The following is a 12,644-nucleotide window of genomic DNA, read 5'->3' on the forward strand; positions in this document are numbered from 1 at the left end:
ACTGCCGGGGTTGAGGGTACCAATCCCTAAAGAAAGGTACTAATATTGTCATGAATCTAACTGCCCTGCGCCGCATATTCAAAACGTAGGCAATGTCACTGGGTGGCTGTGGCAGCATTTGATGTCTGAAAGCAACTTATTCTGCATGAGTTGAGTTATAGATTCAGTGGGGAGGGCATGGCACCATAATAGACAGGGTCACCATGTTCAATTCCTTATGGAATACAGAGAGTTAACCAACACACTACCCACTGGATTAAAGGAATAGTTTGACATTATTGAAAATACGCTTATTCTCTTTCTTGCAATCATACTGTACAACTCCTCACTCGAAATAGGGTAAAGAGGACAGAACAGAGAACAGAACACTGTGCAATAAATAATTAATAATCTACTCACATACATACCTGGACACTCTAACTGCTCTTAACTGCTAATTTATGCTAAATGTCACTTATTTATTAACTGTATAATAACACAATACCATACACAGTCCTATATATATATATATCTATCCCTATTTATCTGTAGTTCATTGTTGTTTTACTGTTTGTTTATTTTTGTAAAAATATTTAGCTAAAAGTTTATTGTTATTCTTATACTGTATTTTTTCTATCTTTGATGCTAAAATCTGCTGCTGGAAATCTAATTTCCTTGTGGGAGTCATCCCAGAGGGTTCAATAAAGAGAAGTCTAAGTCTAAGTCTTTGCGTCCAGTCATTATGCTAATAAAAAGTGATTCCCACTTCCCTGCAGCTTCATGCTAAACATACAGACATGAGAGTACAATAGGAAAGTAAATAAAATGTCAAAGTTCCTTTAAACTGGGAACAGACAATATGTTCCCTACTGGGAGCTTTCATAGTGTGAATTTATGCATGCACTCATTATACAGTAAAGAGCCTCAGATAGAACAGCATCTATTAATATTATAATATTATCTAACCTACAGTCACTTCTCCCTCTCTTTCTTCCTTGCTACTTCTTCTTTGTCTTTTACCATCGTTGTTAGAGAGGAGGTGTGTGTGTGTGTGTGTGTGTTTGGGGGGGTGAGGTGTTGAAGGAGACGAGTGAGAGAGGAGAGGTACAGGGAGCGGTGAATGATGAATCTCTCCGCCGTCTGTAACACTCTCTGCTTCGTCGGCTCTTCCCTCGTTTCTGACCCAAATCTAATGCGACAGGACTCGTTTTCACCGCCCCCCCCCCACCCCCTCCCACGCTGTCGCTGGAGTCGTGCACCACCACTCTATTTTTAGCTGTTTGTCCTTGAGTCACAATCCCTGAAAATTGCCATGATCCATAAAGGACTGGGTTTGTGGCGCTTGAGGGAAAACGCACACCTTCCCTCGCTAATACCATCACCACCACCTCCAAGTGTGTGTGTGTGTGTGTGTGTGTGTGTGTGTGTGTGCGTCTGTGCGATTGTTTTACTATATTCGTGGGTTCCGAAAACCGGGTAATACAGTATACTTGTTGGGTTCCGACAGCTTTGGGGGGCCAAAATACTGGACCCCACAAGGTTAAAGGGCTGTTTGAGGGTTAAGACTTGGTTTTAGGATTAGGGATAGAATTAGGTTATGGTTAGGGTGAGGGTAAGGGTTAAGGTTAGGCATTTAGTTGTGATGGTTAAGGTTAGGGTAAGGGGCTAGGGAATGCATTATGTAAATGACGGTCCCCACAAAGATAGTGCCACAAACCTGTGTGTGTGTGTGTGAGCAACAAATCGTTACCAATTTCAAGTCTACTGGAACGAATATTCCTCTCATTAAAGAGGTGAAATGGAGGGAGCGCTAAATGAGTGTAACTCCAACAGATCAGGCTGTTCTTTTTTCTTTACTACCCCCCTCCCCCCCACCACCACACACACTCATCCCCCGCCTCAGAAAGTTATCCACTGTAGCCAATTAGCATGAATGCTCTGTCTAGCATTAGCCCCCATCTTCCGTATCCGACTCTCGCTCTCATTACCGTCTTTTTCTCTCCTCCGCCCCGATCCTCCTCCAACCCCTCTTCTCATTCCCTCGCTCTATTTCTCATTAGGCCTGCGTCGTAACACAGTGAATCATAATAGGTGCTCTACACTGTGAAATGGCTTTAGCTTTGTCTCATTTCGCCGCTTGTAAGCGGGAGTGTGGGTAAACAGACAATCTATTTCACGCAGCCACAGACACAATCAGAGCTGTCCATTAATCTGTCGTAAAGCAGCTTTTTTTCCCGCCTGAAGAAATCCCTGATACTAAGAGTCAGAGAAAGACAGAATGGGGGCTAATCTGTGGGAGATGCCATGCAAGGCCATGTACTGTCCACTGATGATAAACAGATGAAACCCACGAAGGAGAGAGTTTTGGGAGAGAGGGAAAAGATGGAGGAGAGGAAGAGATAGCGGAAGGAAAAGGGGAATGTGGTGGAAGTCCAAAAGGTAGAAGCAGAGGAGCGAGAGGAGGGATGGGTGGAGGCTGGGGGTGGAGATGGCGGCGCCGAGGCATATTCTAAGCCCTGGATGTAAATATGCGTGAGGGGATTATCACAGAGTGCCAGGCGGCGCTTTTGGGGCTTTGTTTCCGTGACACCATGACGTTGGCTTTGTTTCCCTGACAGCAGACGTGTGTGTGTGTGTGTGTGTGTGTGTGTGTGTGTGTGTGTATGTCACTGTGTGTTTGTGTGTGACATCCAGGCATCTGTTTCCTGCTGGAAAAGGTTAATTACATCTCCACTGCCTGACTGGACGTGCAATGCATAATCACATACGCTAATGAGAACTATCTGTGTGAGTGTGTGTGTGTGTGTGTGTGTGTGTGTGTGTTTGGGTCTTTGTGTCTCGACGTGCATTCTGAAAAGGCAGTTTTATAGCAGCTGAATGGATCTCTTAACCACTTGTTTCAGCTTTGAAAGTCTATTGTTGCAGCCAAGAAGAAACAAAAGCACACAGACACACACTCTCAGAGTCACACACTCACACAGGTGACAGCTGCAAGCGCACCGCAGTGGCATTTACGGACAGACACTCCACCCCCCATGGGGAACATTAATGGATGGGTCTGCATCAGTGTGTACGTGTTTGTAATTACTTGTCTGGCTATTAATGAGACAGAGATGCTACGGCATCAGAGGAGGGACTTCTCACAAAACCTGTTGCTCATTCTGACCCTTGACTCCTATCTTCACACTTCAGCTAAGCTGCTGATTGGACAGCTGCTCTGCTTTAAATTGGGCCCAGCTCAGCGTGAAAACCGAGATAGGCTCCAGCCCTCCATGGGTGACTTTGGAAATTACTGTACACTTTCTCACTTGGCTGAAGTTTGCACTAAGTTGATCTGACATAAGCAGGTAGGCGAGGAGGTCCATTCAGCCTCCGTGGAGCTGCGATTAAGGAGGAGAAGGGAGAGATGCTGAGAAGTGTGACTGAGAGAAATAATGGATTTCAAGGGCCCGCCGTCTCTTTACAACTTATACAGTACACCAGCTATGGCAAGAAATAAATCACACTGATAAAAATGCTTTTTGGAATCACATCAGCAGAAGCAAAGTTCTCTGTCAGCTGCCAAGGGAAAATGGAAATGCAGCAAGGATGGTTAATGGGGATGAGCGCAGGGTTCACAGGCTTTTATTTTCATAAATCTGATTCATTTTGAGGAATGTGGCTCAAGGCAGCATTGCAGTTGTTGAGTTTATGCAGCTTAAAAAGTAGAAAATGCGTAGAACCTGAAGCCTTAGACACTTTCGAAAGAGATGCAGTATCTGGTTCAAAATGTAATTTCAATAAAAGCCTGTGCCTGCTGAAGCCCCTTCCCCCCCATCCCTGTTACAGTCTCCCCATGCATAATATCAGACAGTCTGTACTGAGCAGCCGTACGTTCCAGTTTGTTAAAGGATAAAACGCTGGTAAAGGGAGGGAGAGCGCAGCGGACTGCATCGCGGTCACACCTCTGTCTCCTGATCCCTCCATCGTCCTACTTCCTCACCCTCGTCCTCCTCCTCCACTTGTTCCTTTTTCTTCTTCTTCCGTCTACGGCAGAAGCCGTTCAGACCACAGAAGCAGGCACAGGTGAAGGGCATGGCCTTATCTGATGCAGCGCATCCACGTAAACCTGCAGAGGGAGAGAGGGAGCAGAAGAGGGGAAGAGAGGAGGAGAAGAGGGGAGGCATTACAACGTTTCTCCTTCATCTGGCAAGCTGCCGATACATCCCACTGCTCGGGAGCTTGGATGAGTCTTTTGAACACAAATGGGTATCTGGAATCAAAGGAGGAGAAAGGCCTTTTTCATCTTTTCATTTTTTTTTCATGCATATTGAAGCAAAGTGAGTTTTCCGTTTAGAACTTTTAACTGAACTCTACGATGAAGAGAGTTTGGCGTCATTTGATCCACTTAAAGGACTTTCCTAAAGTATAAAAATATGATCAAGTGAGCAAGACGTTGCCATGTCGTGCTGTGCAGTGGATGCTTCCAGCTAAAGTGGGGCCTGTGTACATAGGTGTAATTTACAGGTTACAACCCCCCCAATAATCAAAAATTGCCAGTGCACCCCCCCCCCCCCCTCGAACCTATTATAATTTCCTTTACATAAATAAAGACATTTGCACCACGAATTGTTGCAGAGGAATTCACTCTCCCCTCCCCCCCACGTTTAACCCAAACTTACTCCCTTGTTGGCAGCAATATGCTTCTGTCATAGGCATAATTAACGAGGGGGGGAGGGTGCTTGCAACTCACCCAGTAATCAAAACTGGGCTTTAGTTTTTGTTGCTTTTTTTTTTACATTTTTGTCGGTTTTCTTAATGCCTTTTTTTTGCGTATTTTACAATTTAATTTAAATTTAAATTACGTATTTTGCGCCTTTTAAAAAAATAAATTGGACAATTTTTGTTTTTAGGTTTTTGTTGGCTTTTGTTGAAGTTTTTATTCCAAAGATTTTGTCGTTTTTTTCCGACATTTGTCGCCTTTTGACATTTGACATTTTGAGATCTCAACCCTCCCGACGCTGAACCCAAAGTTACGCCCTTGTCTGTGTATAACGTGTAACATCGACAGAGTGTAAAAATGTAATAACGTTTGTCTTCTTCTTCTTAGCACAGCACACCCCCCCGAGCCGAAGAACGAGTGACAGTCCGTGGAACAGACTTTCATTAGCAGCTAACTCATTAGCACACAGTCTGTGATAGCAGAGCACAGACCCTGAGCCAAGGTTAACGGTGACAGCAAGCCAGGTAGTCGATTTGGGCTGAAAGACTGAAAGGTACTTTAGTGACAGCTATGTGTTTATATGACTTTCCCGAACTTTAACCAAGTGTTTAAGTTGCCTAAACCCAACCATAGTTTAACCATAGTTTAAAATGACCAGAGATAAGGTCACACTTTTTCACATTTGTTGTAAATATGAATCCACTTTTAGCACTGCTCACAAGATACTTCATTGGACCTAAAACTTTCCTGGGGGAAACCTTGCAACAACACGGCTTCAAACCTAAATCCTCTGAGATGTATCATCATTTATAATATTAATCTACAGGCCTACAGTTGGAAAACTGTTGTAATCCAGTGATAAACGTGGAGCAGAAAGCTGTCAATAACACTCAAGGCTGCGCGTGGGTCAGTGTTTGTCTTTTGCATTTCTGCAGTGCTCTCAGCAAGAAAGTTACTGCTGTTCAGTCAATAGGGCAGAGAACACACACGGTCCACTCTCACATACTGTACACTGTACACACACACACACACACACACACACACACTCTCTCACATACTGTACACTGCGGTAAAGACGGTGGTCTATTGAGCGCTGTCGCTCAACAAGGAACAAAAACTACCATTACGCTTCTTATCACATTTTTCTTCCCATCCCACACACACACACACACACACACACACACACACACACACACACACACACACACACACACACACACACACACACACACACACACACACACACACACACACACACACACACACACACACACACACACACACACCACACCCACACAGCCAGAAGTAGTCTTAAGGCTCACTAAACTCCCAACGTTAACATTTTTCACTAGCAGCTAAGAGCTTCATTAAATACCAACCTGAGTCAGCAGCACCAGCAGGTCTGGCTGGGGAGTGTGTGTGTGTGTGTGTGTGTGTGTGTGTGTGTGTGTGTGTGTGTGTGTGTGTGTTAATGCAAGTGGGAGAGAGTGGGTGACAAAAACACAGGCACAGACCAAACATAAAGTGTCTGCATTCATTCATGCATGTGTGTGTGTGTGTGTGTGTGTGTGTGTGTGTGTGTGTGTGTGTGTGTGTGTGCGTGGGGCTTTGGGGATTGATGTGTGCTTCAACCTGTCTCATATGGGGGCAATTAGCTGAGCTAGACTCCAGGCTGCCAGCAAGCAGAGACAAAATCGCCTTGGGCCATGCAGTGTGTACACGGGTGTGTGAGTGTGTACATATATGCTGTTAAACCTCCATGTGCTCTTCTTTTATCCCTCTTCTGTCATTTCATATATCTATCTACTCCTTGTCTGCAGATCTCCCACTCTGTACCCAATGGCTTTAGACCCTATGTGACATGGCAGAGAAAATCACATAGGAATAGAAAGCCATAAAACACAGCAGCGAGCCAGTCACGCTGATAGCAGGAGTAAACTTTTCTCTCCGCACAATGACTTGTGTGTGTGTGTGTGTGTTTATGTGTGTGTGATCAGGAGTGTGTGTAGCTCTCACTTCATGCCTTTAACACCCTCAGCTTGTCTGACAGCTTACAAGGCCCTGCAGAGGATTTACAACAGTGCTGAGACACCTCTCTCCACTGTGTATCCTTCTTGTCTCCTGTGTATCCTCCGATCTCTCCTTCCCTCACTCTCACCTGCTTCCCTTCTTCTTTCTCCACTCATTCTCCAACCCCAGCCACTCTGCTGGCCATCGGAGTCAGTGTCTTGTTTTGGTGGTGTGTAATTACTAGGGGTTGTTACACAGGCGAGTGCAGAGATGAGACAGATGAAAACACAGCCTGAAGACCATCTGAATTATTAACTAGCTGAAAATGGATGAGTCAACGTTAACAGAGAGGGAGAGGGAGGCAAAGCAGCCCACGTGCATCCACAAATACACACATAAATGAACAGTCACAGGCCCGAGTACAGCGTGAACCAACCATGGTGGGATCCAAACTTGGGTTGGATCGGTATTTCTGGATGATGAGATTGGCCAAGGAAAAAAGCTAATTGTCAATTCATTATTTAATACTTAACTAAACGTTTAATTTGTAATTTATTTATTTCAAGCTACTCATGGTCCCAAGTATCCCCACCACTAAACCCCAGAAACTTTTAGCCCTACACGCCGTTAGCAATATGTGCTGAGATCAGTAAAACAGGCAGATTGGTGTGCGAGTCAGTCACACTAGGGTGAGCGCAAATGAAACTAGAAATTGGAAATATTTTACACCGCTCTGCAAAAAAAAAATTGCGAATCACTTCAAACTTTTAGCTCCACTTATAACATTCTCAGGACCATTCTTTCTGATCCCACCCTGTGCCAAAGTGTGCCACAGGTGCGCCAAGGGAGCGTGGCCACGAAATTACCAAGAGCGCACTTGATTGTGATCTGGCTGCGCTGCTGGGTTCACAAAAACAGAGTCTGCACAGAGCAGCAACTAACCATCGACTTGTAGAGGTAAAGAGAAAGTATGTGAGCGTGGTATCGACCTTTTCATCTAACTCTCAGCGAGAAAGTGAATAATTTCCCAAAATGTCGAACAATTCCTTTAAGATTAAAGGTCAAAAACACACATATACACACACCTGCAAGATTGCTAATAACCGAACACACATGCCCAACATGCTTCCTCGGTATCTGGTGAACAAAGAGCTACTTTACAGTTTGGAGGGGAATCCCTTCTTTTGGAGACACTGCTCTAGCAAAAAGCATGGGAATGGGAAGTCAGAGGGCTGGAAAGACATGCAGAGATAAGAAGACATGAGATAAAGAAGGAGGGTTTAAGAATAAAATAAGAGGGGAACTCAGAGACAGTTTGGAGCAGGTAGGATTAATGTCAAAGTCATCCATCCTTGTTTTAGTCCGTCTTTTTCAACCTCATCCCTGTGAAAACTCGCTCTGCTTCCTTGTTTGTGTTTCTGTTCGTGTTTGTGTGTGTAAGCTGATTTGTGTCTTATCGAGATCCTCTGTGGAAACAGACATTGTGGTGTATTTGTTATCTTCTTGGTTGGACGACGAGATAAGGTGATCAGTATTTGCGTGAGTGAGCGAGAACGTATGAGCATGCGTGTATATGTGTGTGCTGTTGGACTTGCATGTGTGTCTGTGCATAGAGGAATAGATAAGCTCAGTGTTGTGCCTTTGAGTTTGAGTGACAGAATTCTAATGCTGATCCCAATGGTCAACAGCCCAGAGACGTTCCACAGAAAGCTTATTGAACGTTATCCATTATTAATACCGTGACTGCCTTCAGACTAACACACAAAGCAGAAACGCTCAGTGTGAGTAGGATCCATGCTGACATGTGCCTGACTTCTACTCATGGATTATAAGTAGCCACTGAGAAACCTCCCATCCAGAACACTTCCCATCAAGCAGGCAACAAGATGCTCTAACTGGTGAATGAAAAATAAGTTTTACTCTGCGCCGGCCTCCACGATTCCAAATCCCAAAGCGCTCGCTTTCATGTACAGTTTTTTTTGGGGAGTTATTAAATGCAGGGGCTACACTTAACATCTTAAAGAATTCACTGATTACTTTTTAAAAGCAGAAAAGGCTTGTCCTGAAGATTTGGTATTTACTTACATCTTGTATTTGTCGTATCAGCAGCAACAATCCTGCACTTTTCCCGAGATCCCTTCACTCCGTCTTTGTGCGGACCACAGATGAACCATGTCCCTGCCACTTATCTGATCAAGTCAAACACATTGATCGTCTCTTCCTCTTTTCTCCCGTCTTCATGTCCTTCTTTTCTGGCTTTAAGCCCCAGTTACGTTCTTTCTTTACCCTCACGTAGACATTAAAACCAGTGTGTGTCCTGGGTTCCTGGTTTCTGGTACCCACACAAAGCTTTTACCTGTATCTCTTGCATTCTTGCCCCCCCATCCCCCATTCCACCAGCCCCCTCCCAACTCTCCTTCTCACTGTCGCTCGCTCCCTTGTCCAACACAAAATGCCCTCTGTCCTGCTCTCAGGTAAAAACTCCCACCCACTAACCCCTGAGCCTAGATAACTGAGAGGGCTGAAAAAACAGGGAAACTGCTTGTGTTGGTTCAACACAAAAGATGCCAATGGTGGATGGGATGAAAGGGCAGAGAAAGATGGATATATGCAAAAATATGAAAGATAAAGGAAGAGAGGAGCAAAGAGGAGAAAGTTAGGAAAAACTGATAAGGTGATAAAGAGTGTAAAGCAGAAACAGTGGACAGAGATTGGATGATGTCCTGTCAGGAAGGTATTTGAATAGTGTGTGTGTGTGTGTGTGTGTGTGTGTGTGTGTGTGTGTGTGTGTGTGTGTGTGTGTGTGTGTGTGTGTGTGTGTGCAGATTCAGGTACACTATGGTGCATTGGAGTCTCAATCTGTCCTCATGGCTAACTGTCTCCCAGTCCCAGTGAACAAAGAGCCTATTGACTTAGTAACACACAGGAGCTTTCTATTTTCTCGACAGGCTAGTGCTTTGTGCTGGTCCCCTTCAACACACACACACACACACACACACACACACACACACACACACACACACACACACACACACACACACACACACACACACACACACACACACACACACACACACACACACACACACACAAATGCAGCCACACCAGAACTCCACCTGCTCCTAGATATGTCTGCCCTCTTTCCAGGACGGCTCGATATTCAACGTCGATATGTCCATTTTGTCACCGAAAAATACCTATTTTTAAAAGTCACTTACTTTAATATTGAAGTTCAAAAAGAGATGATGAGATGATCGTAAGACTTTCCACTGCAGACCACGTTATTTTTTACATTTCTATGAAAAGAAATGGCATTTACGTGACACTTTGTGAAGTGACTTACTTTATTTAAAGAGAAAACGCTTAGGAAAACATGTTCAATAGATCACATGCGAAATGTAATTTGAGGCAAATGTGATTTAGTTTGCATGTGAAAAGTATGACTTTAAGACTCAGTAATGATTATTGAAATATCTTTGATTTGATTGACATTTAAGTGTCAAAGAAATAGTGACAAATTCTAATGAGGTTCCAGGGTCACATTCTCCTATGGCTTTAATTGTCTGATAAGAGATTTAATTAACTGTTATACAAAACAGGACTGGGCCCTGCTAATGGTTGTCATTTTCGCTTGATAAATGACTTGGATGATGTAGTTCATTTCGTCAGCCGAGACGAGACTAAAATGTTCGTCAACGACCTTTTATTCCAGACGAGACGATGACGAGACTGCACCAATGTCCCAAAACGCTGACTAAGACTAAATTAACGTGCATTATTGTTGACGAAAAAAGACGAGACTTGCTTGCGGTGTGAAGCGGTGCTATCCTTGGACTCTACATCCCTGCTGATAGACGGCTTTTTATACACGGCTATAGCTAGCTACCGTAAATGTAGGTTACTCTTAAAATGGCATATTTTCCCTCTGGGCTCACCAAAACGGACGTGAAATCATATTAACCATTCACTGACTGCACGTGATCGCTAGTAAACATATTACACTTGTGCTCTGTTAGTCTATCGCTCAGGACAAGAGCCTGTAGCCTGGTGGTGGGGGAGGCGAGACAGCCTCCCCAAATTATCTGCCCTTTCAGACTCCTACCTGGGTGTACTGACCTGTTGGACACCGTCTGAGAGAGTTTTCTCCTGTGCAGGACATGCCATAATTCAGGAGAGGTGGAGTATCTCACCAGAGAAGGCAAATATGGTCATTTTTCTGCAAAATCACTGCTAAAGTTTGAAGCTGGATGGCATACCAACTCACCATTTATTTTGTTGTTACTTGTTAATAGTGTAACTGGTATTTGTTAAATTATTGTAGTTGTGTGTTAGGTGACTTAGGTTTACTTATTATATATTTAAGTACTTTAAAATGTTGATATATTGTTAAATTGAAATAATTTTCAATTTAAAATAAAAATCCATGAAAAAGCCTTTCTTTGATGTCATTTTTCAGTTCTTCAAGAATCGGTTTAGGAATCAGAATCATTTTAAAAGTACCGGTTCGGCATCAGAATCGTAAAAATCCAAACGGTACCCAACCCTAGTGTTGAGCGGTATTACGTACTCCCAGAAAAAAACTGTTAGACATCACAGTGGCTCGGGCTACATCCCACAATTTTAGAATTTTCCAAAACCAATGTTGGACAGGTGTGTGCCACTTTATCATTCTTCAAAAAACTACTTATGTCACTTTTCATTTGAAAAACCGAGTGCAACTAAAAGAGTACAAAAGTGTTTGCTCCTCATTTTTAAGATTCCTTGCGTCTCCTCCCTCTCTGTGAGAGCAGCTGTCAGGTGTGGCCGTTCAGAAGAGCTACAAACACTGTGGCTGTACACATGGTCGAATACTTTGTATGAATTGGTTTTCTTTACGTATACATTGGCTTTTTAGTCTACTTCATACAGACGGGTACACAGTGCAGGCAAGATGGTATGCATTAAAATAATCTCACAAGGACCTTTGAGTAGAGGTGAAAAATAATGTATTAAGTAAAGCGTTGGTAACTCACTGACATTTTAATGTATTTCTGTGGAGAGGAAAAGAAATGGGGATTTTTTTTAGATGCAGCCTCCGCATCTGTGTTAGAAGTTTGCTCTTAACATCCCCGAGGCTGCACACAAACGTTGTGTTGTCTGTTGGCTTCTATAAGTATCTCTCTTGCCCCCTTGTGGGGCAACACCAGGACTACAAAGAGCCAACAAGGCGCTCCCGAGGCCTACTACAGGTACGTTAATTATAACCTTCAGGTTCCCAGTGGGGAATAAGGCTTAACGAAGTCCGGGCAGAGAGCAGGGGGGATTAGGAGGTCTCAATAGCACTACAAGTGCCTGGCCGACCATTGAAATCCTCTGTGAAGTTATCAACATGCTGAATAATAATGCTGTAAGGTATTCGCCTTAGAGCGGCTGCGAGAGAGAAAGTGAGAGAGAAAGTAAGAGAAGGAAAGGACACAGTGATCTCAGAGAAGGAGAAAGAGAGACAGATGGAAAAAGAGAATGGGAGGAAGGGGTACGTAGAGAATACCAGAAGAAAGAAAGTTAACACGGTCGAATGCTGTTAAACTTTTTTTTACGTCTATCTTATTACAATACTCACTTTCCATACGTAGACTAGAGACGTATTATCTCCGCCAAGGAGGTCATGTTTTTGTTTGTCGGGGTGTTTGTCAGCAGGATTACGGCAAAACTTCCCCAATTTTAATGAAACTTGTTGGGAGGGTGTAGCATGGGGCAAGGAAAAACCCCTAACATTTTGGAGCGGATCCGAACCACAGGGCGGTTACTCGTTTTACTTTTCACTTTCGTTAACGTTGCGAGATAGGTCATTTGTGCTGCCTTCATGTGGTTTTGGAATAACTGGAAAAATGAGTTGCCGAACATTTTTCATGGCTCACCTGATCCGTTTCCTCCGCTCTTCGATGTCAGGCAAACACTGGAAGCAGCTCGCCAC

At 43.8% G+C, this 12,644-nt stretch overlaps 1 long non-coding RNA gene across 1 annotated transcript in view; it reads right to left on the reverse strand.

Annotated features, from left to right (window-relative positions):
• Window positions 1–411: 411 nt before the first annotated feature.
• The window catches only part of LOC120558038, a 23,650-nt gene continuing 11,417 nt past the window's right edge, over window positions 412–12,644 (reverse strand). The window contains exon 3 of the long non-coding RNA XR_005639047.1: window positions 412–4,087. This is a non-coding gene — a long non-coding RNA (uncharacterized LOC120558038). The remainder of the gene's footprint in view (window positions 4,088–12,644) is intronic.

Source organism: Perca fluviatilis, chromosome 4 (genome assembly GCF_010015445.1).
Source record: "Perca fluviatilis chromosome 4, GENO_Pfluv_1.0, whole genome shotgun sequence".
In the NCBI taxonomy this organism is placed as follows: domain Eukaryota; kingdom Metazoa; phylum Chordata; class Actinopteri; order Perciformes; family Percidae; genus Perca; species Perca fluviatilis.